This window comes from Salmo trutta, unplaced genomic scaffold, assembly GCF_901001165.1.
Source record: "Salmo trutta unplaced genomic scaffold, fSalTru1.1, whole genome shotgun sequence".
NCBI classification, from domain to species: domain Eukaryota; kingdom Metazoa; phylum Chordata; class Actinopteri; order Salmoniformes; family Salmonidae; genus Salmo; species Salmo trutta.
Window position 1 is genome coordinate 948,928 of NW_021823104.1, and position 16,082 is coordinate 965,009.

The window sequence follows — 16,082 nt, forward strand, 5'->3', positions numbered from 1 at the left end:
ATATTGTACATCATATTAGCATCAACATACATTATTGTTTCATTCAATTTCACATAATAAGGATATTTAATATTTTCAAGTTCAGAAGTCAGAACTCATCACCTGCTATGTTGCACAATGGTCAATGCTATCTGGGATCCTTGGGACATCTCTACCCTAAACCCTAACCCCTACCTTAACCATTTTAAATGTCAACTTCAACGGGCTAGGGACGTCCCAAGGATGTATCTACCTGAAAATACATGATCTAAGTGATTGATAGTTGGTATTCAGCAGTCATAAAGCCTTATTTACTTTAATGAACTACTAAAATAGTGATTTTGTCAGACAGCATAAACAGCAGCTCTACACTTTATTGACTGACTGATCCATTCATCCTTCCATCCCTCCTCAGCCTTCCTCTCCTCTGAAGACCCAGTGAGGGTGGAACTCAGTCAGAGAGCTGTTGAGGGACTGGTTAGGAAGAACACTTCTACAGCCAGAGAGGTGAGAGGTCACACATGGTTTAGATGGTAAATATTTATGTCCCCTTAGTGGTTCATCACGTCAGCAAAAGGGAATATATTCCATCATCTATGTTTATTTACATTAGTGCAAATTGTCCACTGATATTGGTGTAATTTCTCACCCCTTTTGGCTGTATGAAAGTGAATTTCCCCTCAGACACACACATTTGTTCTTTGATATTATGAAGGTCATTTGTGTCAAATGTACCTTTCCCCACTCATTCACCCCATCTCTTTACATTGCTGATGCATATTTGGTGGCCTGACTGCATCCAGACGATGTCAAAGGCCCATCCTGGTAGATCTGAACCTAATGCAATTTAGAGTGATCAGATGACAGAAGTCACATTTAGGTGCCAGGTGTAACTGAGGCCATAGATGCTCCATATCCATTACTTTGAGTGTTATATATAATATGACTAAATGTGTTTCTGTGTTGCAGGGACAGTCAAGAAATGGAACAGCAAGGCCACAGAACATGACATAAGCAGAGCTGTGGGAGACCACCTCGAGCCCCTGGTAGAGCCGGGGGTGGTGTTTACCACTCCACCACGCCTTCAGCAGGCTGGAAAAGTGGGATTGATCTGGTTGATCCATTTGTTTGTTTCGGTTTGCAGTAGTTGAATCCTTTGACGTATTGTTGAATTAAACATTTATCTTCAACAAATGCACTGGGTTGGTTGAAAAGTGATACTAAACGTACATACCAGCACTATTTTGACATAGTGGGAGATCTACTGAATTTATACTTTTTTCATAATAAGATGGACCAAGATACGTATTGGTTTTGCAAGAGTCTGTTGATTGTCAGTCTTTGGGTTAATTTCTTTTGCAATATTTTCAAATCAAATCAAGCTTTATTTATACAGCACATTTCAGACATTCACAGGAAAAAAAATAAAACAGAAATATTTACCACAACAAACATAAGATTAACAACTGAAAGACGAATTAGCATTCTAAGGAAAATCCATTGATTAAAATATTAATTGGATGCAACATCCAACCCAAAATATAAGCATGTTTTTAGGAGGGGCTCTGAAAGACACTATGGGGGTGTCCACTGAAAGTTGACTAGTAACAACAACTGGGACCTAAAAGACACCCACCATGAGACCCACTAAATCTGCCCAAGAAGAGACAAACAAAAGAAAAACCCACACCAAACTTAAAGACAGGAAGCAAACCAAAAAGGTGGAGCAACTAAAGGTGTTGACTCTCCACATGTATCAAGACAACTGGAGCACTGGGCCAGACACTCTTAAATAGAACCTGGACCAGCTCAGGTGAAACACCTTCCCACTAACGAGATGGACAAGCCAGCACAGGTGTAACACATACTGACTAACGAGGTGACACCAATCAGTGCGTCCTACGTGCTAACGAGCTAGACGTGCTAACGAGCTAGACGTGCTAACTAGCTAGACGTGCTAACGGGCTAGACGTGCTAACGAGCTAGACGTGCTAACGGGCTAGACGTGCTAACGGGCTAACGAGCTAGACGTGCTAACGGGCTAGACGTGCTAACGGGCTAGACGTGCTAACGAGCTAGACGTGCTAACGGGCTAGACGTGCTAACGAGCTAGACGTGCTAACGGGCTAGACGTGCTAACGAGCTAGACGTGCTAACGAGCTATATGGGCTAAAGTCCAAACTCAAAACATAAAGGGAAAAAACAAAGACAGTAACACCTTAAGATAATTTTTGTTGGACAAGTTTGCTCACCACCAACAGAAAGCTTCGATTTGACATTATAATCAACTACAATGCTTCACCTCCTACAATATAAACATGGTGTCTACTGGCTGTCAACAATTAAAAACAGGAAAAAACATATTTCTAAATATATATTTTTCTACAACCTTATTTTTTGAAAAACTCACTAGCTTCTAGAACTCTCATCACCCCAATCAGGAACCAAGTCGTCCAAAAAAGGAAAACACAAAACCTTTTGACTGCCCACCCTTGAGACAATCAGCAACCAAGTTGTCCTTACCACGGACATGTCTGATTTCAAGAGGAAACTCCTGCAATATCCGTAGTAACTTTCCACCTCACTGCAGAGCTTCTCTCTCTTTTCAGGGTTCACTAGATAGGCATGTTGTTGGATCAGGGCCCAGTCCCCAATGTCATGCTCTAGTACATTTGGGTTGGCACATCTGAGAATGAACCCTGATATTCTAAAAGCAGGGCAACAACGTCAATATAATAGTCAGTTGGTTACAAAAATAATTATTACTAAATGTTACATGAAATGTAAATATGAAATATTTGATTGTCTTATTTTCAATGACATGTTGCTAGGTGGGATATCCCCAATGCCAAACACAGTTTTAACGTGTCCAAATCAATAACCAATATGCAGAAACAGTTTGTGATATATTGAAAACATAAAATGTGCTATATACACAAACATCTGCCACAATAATCATATTACTTGTATTTTTTTTAAACAAGCAGCTTATAAACTGCACAAGCACCAGAAACGCTGTTGTTTTGACAAGTAGCAATAAATCACTGATATCGATTAGGGGGGAAATCAGGTTGTATGTGCTGTTGAAACTAACACAACTAAAAAAAACACATGGAAATGGGAGATATATTTTTCCTCACTGATTAGAGGACAATCTGCAGAAGATAGTCAGCTACATTTTGGAGTGATGCATTTAAATTTAGGGGTCACTAAACAAAGGAACACAACACTTATTTCATAACTCATCGATATCATGTTGAAATCAATTGTGTGAGAGGAGGGAGATGAGGTTGCACGTCCTGTTAAAACTAACAGCTCAAAAACCACACGGAATCTGGGAATAATGTGTACATCCCTGGTTAGAGGACAACTTGGAGAAAACAGCCAGATACATTTTGAAGTGTTGCATTTTGATTCCAGTGGGTCACCAACATGGTAAGTGTAACAACTCTTTTTGTGTTAGTCACTTTTTGTTAAATCTCATAAATAGTAACTCTTCCATTTCAGAGCCTGGATTTTCCCCCTGAGGCTAATATCCATATCATGTTGAAATCAATAGAACAGGGGACAAACGTTTAGGGTTCTACATTGTGACATCATTAAAATACTCCTTCTACAATGTTAAAACATTCTACATTGTGACATTAATTCATTGATATCATTAAACAACTCCTTCATGTATTTTCTGATATTTGATCTGAGATCTTTTATACGATTCTCTCTCTGGTCACAGCTAAGAGGTTTCTCTCCTGTGTGTGTTCTCTGGTGTTGTACCAGGCTGTTTGACTGAGTAAAACTCTTCCCACATCAATTAGAGCTATACGATTTCTATTCTGTGTGTGTTCTCTGGTGTACTGTCAGAAGGCTAGATGTAACAAAATTCTTCCCACATTGATCACAGCTAAAATACTTCTCTCCTGTGTGTGTTCTCTGGTGTAGAGTCAGATCACCAGATTGAACAAAACTCTTCCCACATTGAGTATAGCAAAAAGGTTTCTCTCCTGTGTGTGTTCTCAGGTGTATCTTCAGATGGCTAGATTGAACAAAACTCTTCCCACATTGATCACAGCTATAGGGTTTCTCTCCTGTGTGTGTTCTCTGGTGTGATATCAGGTTGCTTAGCTGAGTAAAACTCTTCCCACATTGAGTACAGCTAAAAGGTTTCTCTCCTGTGTGTATTCTCTGGTGTAGAGTCAGATTTCTAAATGCAGTAAAACTCTTCCCACATTCATCACAGCTATACGGTTTCTCTCCTGTGTGTGTTCTCTGGTGTGATATCAGGATGCTTAGCTGAGTAAAACTCTTCCCACATTGAGTACAGCTATAAGGTTTCTCGCCTGTGTGTGTTCTCTGGTGTGATATCAGGCTGCTTAGCTGAGTAAAACTCTTCCCACATTGATCACAGCTATATGGTTTCTCTCCTGTGTGTGTTCTCTGGTGTGATATCAGGCTGGTTGAATGACCAAAACTCTTCCCACATTGATCACAGCTAAAAGGTTTCTCTCCTGTGTGTGTTCTCTGGTGTATCTTCAGATGGCTATATTGAACAAAACTCTTCCCACATTGATCACAGCTGTAAGGTTTCTCTCCTGTGTGTGTTCTCTGATGAATTTTAATGCCTGATGAGGTGAATCTCTTCCCACAGTCAGAGCAGGAGTGAGTTCTCTTCCCTGTGGGTTTCTGCAGGTGTTTATTGAGGTGTTCAGATCTGGAGCGACTCTTCTCTGCCTCTTCAGCATCATGAGGTTGTTGAGGCTCCCCAGAGGATCCACAACTGTCCCGTCTCTCTCCTGTGTGAACAACAAAGTCAGACAGATGGTTAAAGGCCCACAACAGCAGTAATCCACTGTAAAAGGTGATGCCAACAGCGTAGCCATGATGTTGTAAAACAATTGACGTCTAATGAATGTTAAAATTATTTGACAATTGTCTTAAAATGAGCAAGAATAGTCATATTTAGTCTTGTTTTCACATTAGTAGTGAAATCGATGATTGTAGGCTAGAAATAAGTTAAAGTTGCTGAAACCCTAAGCAGTGTGCCAGACGACGTCTGGTCTCCAATATAGGCCACTTTCTGTGTTTGCTAAAATTGCGGCATCAGGGCGATGCACATACAATCTGGTTGTAGAAACTCCTCCCTGCTGATGAGGAAACCACTAGTTATGGATGTAGTATATCTGGTAATGAGGAAACCACTAGTTATGGATGTAGTATATCTGGTATTGAGGAAACCACTAGTTATGGATGTAGTATATCTGGTAATGAGGAAACCACTAGTTATGGATGTAGTATATCTGGTAATGAGGAAACCACTAGTTATGGATGTAGTATATCTGGTAATGAGGAAACCACTAGTTATGGATGTAGTATATCTGGTAATGAGGAAACCACTAGTTATGGATGTAGTATATCTGGTAATGAGGAAACCACTAGTTATGGATGTAGTATATCTGGTAATGAGGAAACCACTAGTTATGGATGTAGTATATCTGCTAATGAGGAAACCACTAGTTATGGATGTAGTATATCTGGTAATGAGGAAACCACTAGTTATGGATGTAGTATATCTGGTAATGAGGAAACCACTAGTTATGGATGTAGTATATCTGGTAATGAGGAAACCACTAGTTATGGATGTACTATATCTGCATGGAGCAAAAATGGTGAGCAAAGATTTTAGTTTTTCACAATGTATTCTGAATATTACAGCACAAGATCAGGAGTGCTACTCAAGGAAACTCACATTAAGCTCTGTGTCTATTCACTAATTCACCACCGTGGTGGAAAACTCAGGGGAGTTCTCATAGGCTGATAGCAAAAACAGTCTCCATTTCCAGGTTGCTTATGAGTGCATTTCACATTACTTTGGATTATAATTGTAAGGCTCGCTTGAATCTCCTGCTTAATATGTTTGTGTTATTGTCGCAAATCAACTAATTTATAGTTAAACACTTCAACCAGTAAAATGCACTTTGGCAAGTTTTTCCATCAGCCTGACAATGAGGGTTTGTACACCAAGTGTATGCCAAATTGGCCCATAACTTCCCCTAACAACAACATAGACCTACTGTAGGACCCATAACTTCACCTAACAACAACATAGACCTACTGTAGGACGCATAACTTCACCTAACAACAACACAGACCTACTGTAGGACCCATAACTTCACCTAACAACAACATAATCCTACTGTAGGACCCATAACTTCACCTAACAACAACATAGACCTACTGTAGGACCCATAACTTCACCTAACAACAACATAGACCTACTGTAGGACCCATAACTTCACCTAACAATTACATAGACCTACTGTAGGACCCATAACTTCACCTAACAATTACATAGACCTAGGACTATATACACTGCTCAAAAAAATAAAGGGAACACTTAAACAACACAATGTAACTCCAAGTCAATCACACTTCTGTGAAATCAAACTGTCCACTTAGGAAGCAACACTGATTGACAATACATTTCACATGCTGTTGTGCAAATGGAATAGACAACAGGTGGAAATTATAGGTAATTAGCAAGACACCCCCAATAAAGGAGTGGTTCTGCAGGTGGTAACCACAGACCACTTCTCAGTTCCTATGCTTCCTAGCTGATGTTTTGGTCACTTTTGAATGCTGGCGGTGCTTTCACTCTAGTGGTAGCATGAGACGGAGTCTACAACCCACACAAGTGGCTCAGGTAGTGCAGCTCATCCAGGATGGCACATCAATGCAAGTTGTGGCAAGAAGGTTTGCTGTGTCTGTCAGCGAAATGTCCAGAGCATGGAAGCGCTACCAGGAGACAGGCCAGTACATCAGGAGACGTGGAGGAGGCCGTAGGAGGGCAACAACCCAGCAGCAGGACCACTACCTCCGCCTTTGTGCAAGGAGGAGCAGGAGAAGCACTGCCAGAGCCCTGCAAAATGACCTCCAGCAGGCTACAAATGTGCATGTGTCTGCTCAAACGGTCAGAAACAGACTCCATGAGGGTGCTATGAGGGCCCGACGTCCACAGGTGGGGGTTGTGCTTACAGCCCAACACCATGCAGGACATTTGGCATTTGCCAGAGAACACCAAGATTGGCAAATTCGCCACTGGCGCCCTGTGCTCTTCACAGATGAAAGCAGGTTCACACTGAGCACGTGACAGACGTGACAGAGTCTGGAGACGCCATGGAGAACGTTCTGCTGCCTGCAACATCCTCCAGCATGACCGGTTTGGCGGTGGGTCAGTCATGGTGTGGGGTGGCATTTCTTTGGGGGGCCGCACAGCCCTCCATGTGCTCGCCAGAGGTAGCCTGACTGCCATTAGGTACCGAGATGAGATCCTCAGACCCCTTGTGAGACCATATGCTGGTGCGGTTGGCCCTGGGTTCCTCCTAATGCAAGACAATGCTAGACCTCATGTGGCTGGAGTGTGTCAGCAGTTCCTACAAGAGGAAGGCATTGATGCTATGGACTGGCCCGCCCGTTCCCCAGACCTGAATCCAATTGAGCACATCTGGGACATCATGTCTCGCTCCATCCACCAACGCCACGTTGCACCACAGACTGTCCAGAAGTTGGCGGATGCTTTAGTCCAGGTCTGGGAGGAGATCCCTCAGGAGACCATCCGCCACCTCATCAGGAGCATGCCCAGGCGTTGTAGGGAGGTCATACAGGCACGTGGAGGCCACACACACTACTGAGCCTCATTTTGACTTGTTTTAAGGACATTACATCAAATTTAGATCAGCCTGTAGTGTGGTTTTCCACTTTAATATTGAGTGTGACTCCAAATCCAGACCTCCATGGTTTGATAAATTGGATTTCCATTGATTATTTTTGTGTGATTTTGTTGTCAGCACATTCAACTATGTAAAGAAAAAAGTATTTAATAAGATTATTTCTTTCATTCAGATCTAGGATGTGTTGTTTAAGTGTTCCCTTTATTTTTTTGAGCAGTGTATTTAATATTTCAGGTGAAACATGGAAACTAAAATGTATTTGTCATGACATTTCATAACCTGATCACCAGATAATTTAGTGAATAATCCCACTAGGCTACTCTGTAATGTGTTGTCATTCTATGTGGAGAACGGCATAACTGTCTTTACCAGAGTAATGAATGAAGAAGCACTTTGGTTGTTGTTGCATGTCGTGATGTTGGTCATGTGACTGTCATTCAGAAAATGATTTCCTGGATCAGCTGATGATAGTTGAACATGTGACTGTAACTAAACAGCTACAGTATTAAGAATTATGTGTAATTATTGAAGAACCACATTAATGTATCTATTTGGGTGTCAATAAAGTTAAAGTGACTCTTGGTTAGAACCACTGGATTTAGCAAACTGAAATGATTTAGGATTTATTTATTTTCCTTCAGGGAACAGTAATTATAGTCATAAAGTTACTCCCTTTCAGTTGGTCAACTTCGGTACAACATACTATGGGACAATACAATCATTCTCCATGCCGACCCAAACGGATACTAAAAGAAACGGCCCCTGGCAGACCACCCAGACCTGACCTCTTCGAGACGTGTCAGTTTTGTCAATTTATTAATTGTCTTTTGTTTGAAACACTCCTGTCAATGTTGAGTAAGGATGCACACCTGATTACCTATATAGAAGTAGGACTAGTCTACCTGGCCTGTGTGCCATAAATGTAGGCCTATAAATGTGCCCGTTTGGGGATGTCTGATAGTATTTCTGATTGTCTTAATGCACCACCACTAATGAGTTGTGGAGCTTTGCACAAATAGCCTACAGCTGCGTCTGTCCCAAACTCACTGGAGCAGGAAACTGAGGGCCCAGAATATTTAGTAAAAAGATTTTGTAAAAAAAAATATCAAGTAAAAAAATCACACATTAGTTCAACAACTGCAGAGTTTGTGTCCCTGTTTTATTAGATAGTACTCACTGTATTTACTGGTGTTAATCAGATCAATGTCCCTGTTTTATTAGATAGTACTCACTGTATTTACTGGTGTTAATCAGATCAATGTCCCTGTTTTATTAGATAGTACTCACTGTATTTACTGGTGTTAATCAGATCAATGTCCCTGTTTTATTAGATAGTACTCACTGTATTTACTGGTGTTAATCAGATCAATGTCCCTGTTTTATTAGATAGTACTCACTGTATTTACTGGTGTTAACCAGATCAATGTCCCTGTTTTATTAGATAGTACTCACTGTATTTACTGGTGTTAATCAGATCAATGTCCCTGTTTTATTAGATAGTACTCACTGTATTTACTGGTGTTAATCAGATCAATGTCCCTGTTTTATTAGATAGTACTCACGGTATTTACTGGTGTTAATCAGATCAATGTCCCTGTTTTATTAGATAGTACTCACTGTATTTACTGGTGTTAATCAGATCAATGTCCCTGTTTTATTAGATAGTACTCACTGTATTTACTGGTGTTAATCAGATCAATGTCCCTGTTTTATTAGATAGTACTCACTGTATTTACTGGTGTTAATCAGATCAATGTCCCTGTTTTATAAGATAGTACTCACTGTATTTACTGGTGTTAATCAGATCAATGTCCCTGTTTTATTATATAGTACTCACTGTATTTACTGGTGTTAATCAGATCAATGTCCCTGTTTTATCAGATAGTACTCACTGTATTTACTGGTGTTAATCAGATCAATGTCCCTGTTTTATTAGATAGTACTCACTGTATTTACTGGTGTTAATCAGATCAATGTCCCTGTTTTATAAGATAGTACTCACTGTATTTACTGGTGTTAATCAGATCAATGTCCCTGTTTTATAAGATAGTACTCACTGTATTTACTGGTGTTAATCAGATCAATGTCCCTGTTTTATTAGATAGTACTCACTGTATTTACTGGTGTTAATCAGATCAATGTCCCTGTTTTATTAGATAGTACTCACTGTATTTACTGGTGTTAATCAGATCAATGTCCCTGTTTTATTAGATAGTACTCACTGTATTTACTGGTGTTAATCAGATCAATGTCCCTGTTTTATTAGATAGTACTCACTGTATTTACTGGTGTTAATCAGATCAATGTCCCTGTTTTATTAGATAGTACTCACTGTATTTACTGGTGTTAATCAGATCAATGTCCCTGTTTTATTAGATAGTACTCACTGTATTTACTGGTGTTAATCAGATCAATGTCCCTGTTTTATTAGATAGTACTCACTGTATTTACTGGTGTTAATCAGATCAATGTCCCTGTTTTATTAGATAGTACTCACTGTATTTACTGGTGTTAATCAGATCAATGTCCCTGTTTTATTAGATAGTACTCACTGTATTTACTGGTGTTAATCAGATCAATGTCCCTGTTTTATTAGATAGTACTCACGGTATTTACTGGTGTTAATCAGATCAATGTCCCTGTTTTATTAGATAGTACTCACTGTATTTACTGGTGTTAATCAGATCAATGTCCCTGTTTTATTAGATAGTACTCACTGTATTTACTGGTGTTAATCAGATCAATGTCCCTGTTTTATTAGATAGTACTCACTGTATTTACTGGTGTTAATCAGATCAATGTCCCTGTTTATAAGATAGTACTCACTGTATTTACTGGTGTTAATCAGATCAATGTCCCTGTTTTATTATATAGTACTCACTGTATTTACTGGTGTTAATCAGATCAATGTCCCTGTTTTATCAGATAGTACTCACTGTATTTACTGGTGTTAATCAGATCAATGTCCCTGTTTTATTAGATAGTACTCACTGTATTTACTGGTGTTAATCAGATCAATGTCCCTGTTTTATAAGATAGTACTCACTGTATTTACTGGTGTTAATCAGATCAATGTCCCTGTTTTATAAGATAGTACTCACTGTATTTACTGGTGTTAATCAGATCAATGTCCCTGTTTTATTAGATAGTACTCACTGTATTTACTGGTGTTAATCAGATCAATGTCCCTGTTTTATTAGATAGTACTCACTGTATTTACTGGTGTTAATCAGATCAATGTCCCTGTTTTATTAGATAGTACTCACTGTATTTACTGGTGTTAATCAGATCAATGTCCCTGTTTTATCAGATAGTACTCACTGTATTTACTGGTGTTAATCAGATCAATGTCCCTGTTTTATCAGATAGTACTCACTGTATTTACTGGTGTTAATCAGATCAATGTCCCTGTTTTATAAGATAGTACTCACTGTATTTACTGGTGTTAATCAGATCAATGTCCCTGTTTTATTAGATAGTACTCACTGTATTTACTGGTGTTAATCAGATCAATGTCCCTGTTTTATTAGATAGTACTCACTGTATTTACTGGTGTTAATCAGATCAATGTCCCTGTTTTATCAGATAGTACTCACTGTATTTACTGGTGTTAATCAGATCAATGTCCCTGTTTTATCAGATAGTACTCACTGTATTTACTGGTGTTAATCAGATCAATGTCCCTGTTTTATCAGATAGTACTCACTGTATTTACTGGTGTTAATCAGATCAATGTCCCTGTTTTATCAGATAGTACTCACTGTATTTACTGGTGTTAATCAGATCAATGTCCCTGTTTTATTAGATAGTACTCACTGTATTTACTGGTGTTAACCAGATCAATGTCCCTGTTTTATTAGATAGTACTCACTGTATTTACTGGTGTTAATCAGATCAATGTCCCTGTTTTATTAGATAGTACTCACTGTATTTACTGGTGTTAATCAGATCAATGTCCCTGTTTTATTAGATAGTACTCACTGTATTTACTGGTGTTAATCAGATCAATGTCCCTGTTTTATTAGATAGTACTCACTGTATTTACTGGTGTTAATCGGATCAATGTCCCTGTTTTATTAGATAGTACTCACTGTATTTACTGGTGTTAACCAGATCAATGTCCCTGTTTTATTAGATAGTACTCACTGTATTTACTGGTGTTAATCAGATCAATGTCCCTGTTTTATTATATAGTACTCACTGTATTTACTGGTGTTAACCAGATCAATGTCCCTGTTTTATTAGATAGTACTCACTGTATTTACTGGTGTTAATCAGATCAATGTCCCTGTTTTATTAGATAGTACTCACTGTATTTACTGGTGTTAATCAGATCAATGTCCCTGTTTTATTAGATAGTACTCACTGTATTTACTGGTGTTAATCAGATCAATGTCCCTGTTTTATTAGATAGTACTCACTGTATTTACTGGTGTTAATCAGATCAATGTCCCTGTTTTATTAGATAGTACTCACTGTATTTACTGGTGTTAATCGGATCAATGTCCCTGTTTTATTAGATAGTACTCACTGTATTTACTGGTGTTAACCAGATCAATGTCCCTGTTTTATTAGATAGTACTCACTGTATTTACTGGTGTTAATCAGATCAATGTCCCTGTTTTATTATATAGTACTCACTGTATTTACTGGTGTTAACCAGATCAATGTCCCTGTTTTATTAGATAGTACTCACTGTATTTACTGGTGTTAATCAGATCAATGTCCCTGTTTTATTAGATAGTACTCACTGTATTTACTGGTGTTAATCAGATCAATGTCCCTGTTTTATTAGATAGTACTCACTGTATTTACTGGTGTTAATCAGATCTCCAGTCTTCTCTTCTTCGTCCTCCTCTAATGTGACAGTAATCTCCCCCTCTTCATCCTTCATTCCAAAAACGTCTTCATCTTCTTTCACTTCATCCTCCACTCCAAAAACGGCATCTTCCTCCCCTTCTTTTACTGTAACATCCTCCTCGTCTTTCACTCTGAACGCGTCTTCCTCTTCTTTCACTGTAACGTCTTTCTCTTCTTCTTTCACGGTAACAGCTTCACCCTCTACTTGTTTTTGTATTGTAACAGCCTCCTCTTCCTCCTCCTCTTTCACCAGACCTTCTTTCCCCGTCCAGCAGACATCTTCTTCTTTAACAGAAGGAGAGTAGCTTAGTGAGCGCATGGTCGGGGATGTTAGCTAGCTAGGCTAATGTTAGCTAGTTAGCATTAGCGACTAGACTAGTGCTAACTTAACCAGCCAGATAGTTGACTTACAACGTAAATATTATATTTAATGGGGTAGCTAGTTGTTTACACATAAGTATGTTTAAATCATAGTAGAAAATAAACCACGAAATTGTCTAAAGAGCTTGAATGTTCAGACTTTGTTGGCTAGCGAGCTACCGAGGTGGCTGCAGTTGTTGAAGAAGCGTTCCGTCCACTAGATTATACGTCACACTAGAAACATCGCCTGAAAGACACATATCGCCATCTGCTGTCTGGAGGGAGGAAACGCAGTTGAGGAGGGAAAACTATTTTCTTCTTCATTGAATTATAATATTATAAAGCAGTTTAGGGAAACGGTTTTTTCTCTCCATGAAATATGAATATTATATCAACACGTATAAAGAGCAACAAGTGTTGTTTGATTAGTTCAGTTTTTTTGTGAGAATTTAAAACAAACTCTACATCTACTCCACATCTGTATTTCTGATTCAGTCAAATAACTAGATATCAAAATAAGCACCTAGTTATTGATACCCTTGATAAAGATTAGCAAAAATTACTGTATGAAATAAATACATAAACTTTACCCACTACCAGGATATTTTAGCCCAAAACCTGGTTACCTCTCTGCTAGGAGGCTGAATCTTGGCCATAAGTGGATCTTCCAGCAAGACACATCAACATCCACAAAGAAATGGTTAATTGGGCACAAAATCAACATTTTCAATGGCCATCTCAGTCTTCAGACTTGAACTCCATTGAAAACATGTGGTTTGAATTGAACAGGGCAGTCCACAAGCGCAGACTAAAGAAATCAAGGACCTGGAGAGATTCTGTTTGGAGGAATGGTCTAAGATCCCTTCCAATGTGTTCTCTAATCTCAAAACATTTCAGTGTCGTTATCCTCCCAAGGGGAGGGTGTTGGAGTATTGAAAACAAGGGTGGCAATAATTCAGACCCCTACCTTTTGAGAATTACATGTTAAACTATATCTCTTTCTCTGAGCAATTGTATTAGTATAAAATATAACTTCCCCCCCAAATTTCTTTTTATACAATATAGCTCATTATTTTAATTCTTGATTTTATTAGAGTCGTTTTTGCTCATCTTTATCAAGTGTGTCAACAATTTTGTCCCCCACTGACCTCCATACTGCTGCTACATGGTGTAACAATACATCATGTAGATGTATATAATGAACAGACTAGGTCTATACTGCTGCTACATGGTGTAACAATACATCATGTAGATGTATATAATGAACAGACTAGGTCTATACTGCTCCTACATGGTGTAACAATACATCATGTAGATGTATATAATGAACAGACTAGGTCTATACTGCTGCTACATGGTGTAACAATACATCATGTAGATGTATATAATGTGTCTGGTGTGTGTGTAGTGTGTGTGTGTGTGTGTGTGTGTAGTGTGTGTCTAGGTAACATGCGTTGGTCAGTGTGTTTTAGCGAGAGAAACAGATGGCAGAGTCTCTGACGTCACACACACACACACACACACACACTGCCATCACCATCAATCTCACACACACACACACACACACACACACACACACACACACACACACACACACACACACACACACACACACACACACTGCCATCACCATCAATCTCACACACACACACACACACACACACACACACACACACCAGATGGCAGGGTAGTCTAGTGGTTAGAGCGTTGGACTAGTAACCCAAAGGTTGCAAGATCAAATCCCCGAGCTGATAAGGTACAAATCTGTCGTTCTGCCTCCTGAACGAGGCAGTTAACGAGGCAGTTGGTGGTGTCTGACCCGTTGGTGGTGTCTGACCCGTTGGTGGTGTCTGACCTGGTCCACTCTGCTGACCCGTTGGTGGTGTCTGACCCGTTGGTGGTGTCTGACCCGTTGGTGGTGTCTGACCTGGTCCACTCTGCTGACCCGTTGGTGGTGTCTGACCCGTTGGTGGTGTCTGACCTGGTCCACTCTGCTGACCCGTTGGTGGTGTCTGACCCGTTGGTGGTGTCGTTGGTGGTGTCTGACCCGTTGGTGGTGTCTGACCCGTTGGTGGTGTCTGACCCGGTGGTGGTGTCTGACCTGGTCCACTCTGCTGACCCGTTGGTGGTGTCTGACCCGTTGGTGGTGTCTGACCCGTTGGTGGTGTCTGACCTGGTCCACTCTGCTGACCCGTTGGTGGTGTCTGACCCGTTGGTGGTGTCTGACCCGTTGGTGGTGTCTGACCTGGTCCACTCTGCTGACCCGTTGGTGGTGTCTGACCTGGTGGTGGTGTCTGACCTGGTCCACTCTGCTGACCCGTTGGTGGTGTCTGACCTGGTCCACTCTGCTGACCCGTTGGTGGTGTCTGACCCGTTGGTGGTGTCTGACCTGGTCCACTCTGCTGACCCGTTGGTGGTGTCTGACCCGTTGGTGGTGTCTGACCTGGTCCACTCTGCTGACCCGTTGGTGGTGTCTGACCTGGTGGTGGTGTCTGACCTGGTCCACTCTGCTGACCCGTTGGTGGTGTCTGACCTGGTCCACTCTGCTGACCCGTTGGTGGTGTCTGACCCGTTGGTGGTGTCTGACCCGTTGGTGGTGTCTGACCTGGTGCACTCTGTTGACACGAGCTTCCTGCGTGGCCTCCAACACTCCATTACCTCCCAGCAGGTAGTGAGTCAGCGGGTTTCTCTGAGCACATTAGCAGAGAGGTTTAATCATCTATTGACACAAAGACCCCAGATCTCTCTCTCTCTCTCTCTCTCTCCCTCTCTCTCTGTCTATCTCTCTGTCTCTGTCTCTGTCTCTGTCTCTGTCTCTCTCTCTCTCTCTCTCTCTCTCTGTCTCTCTCTCTCTCAATTCAATTCAATTCAATTCGCTTTATTGGCATGACGTAACAATGTACATATTGCCAAAGCTTACTTTGGATATTTACAATATAAAAAATAAATAAAAATGAGAATCAAAAATTGTCAACGGGACAACAGTAACAACAATAACCAACGGTCAATATAACCATACATTCAACAATAACAATAATCATACAGTTGAGGACATGTGCAGGTTTATTGGTCTGTCAGACACTGTCCCCTCTGTCTCTCTCTCTCTCTGTCCATCTCTCTCTCTGTCTCTCTCTCTCTCTCTCTCTGTCTCTCTCTCTC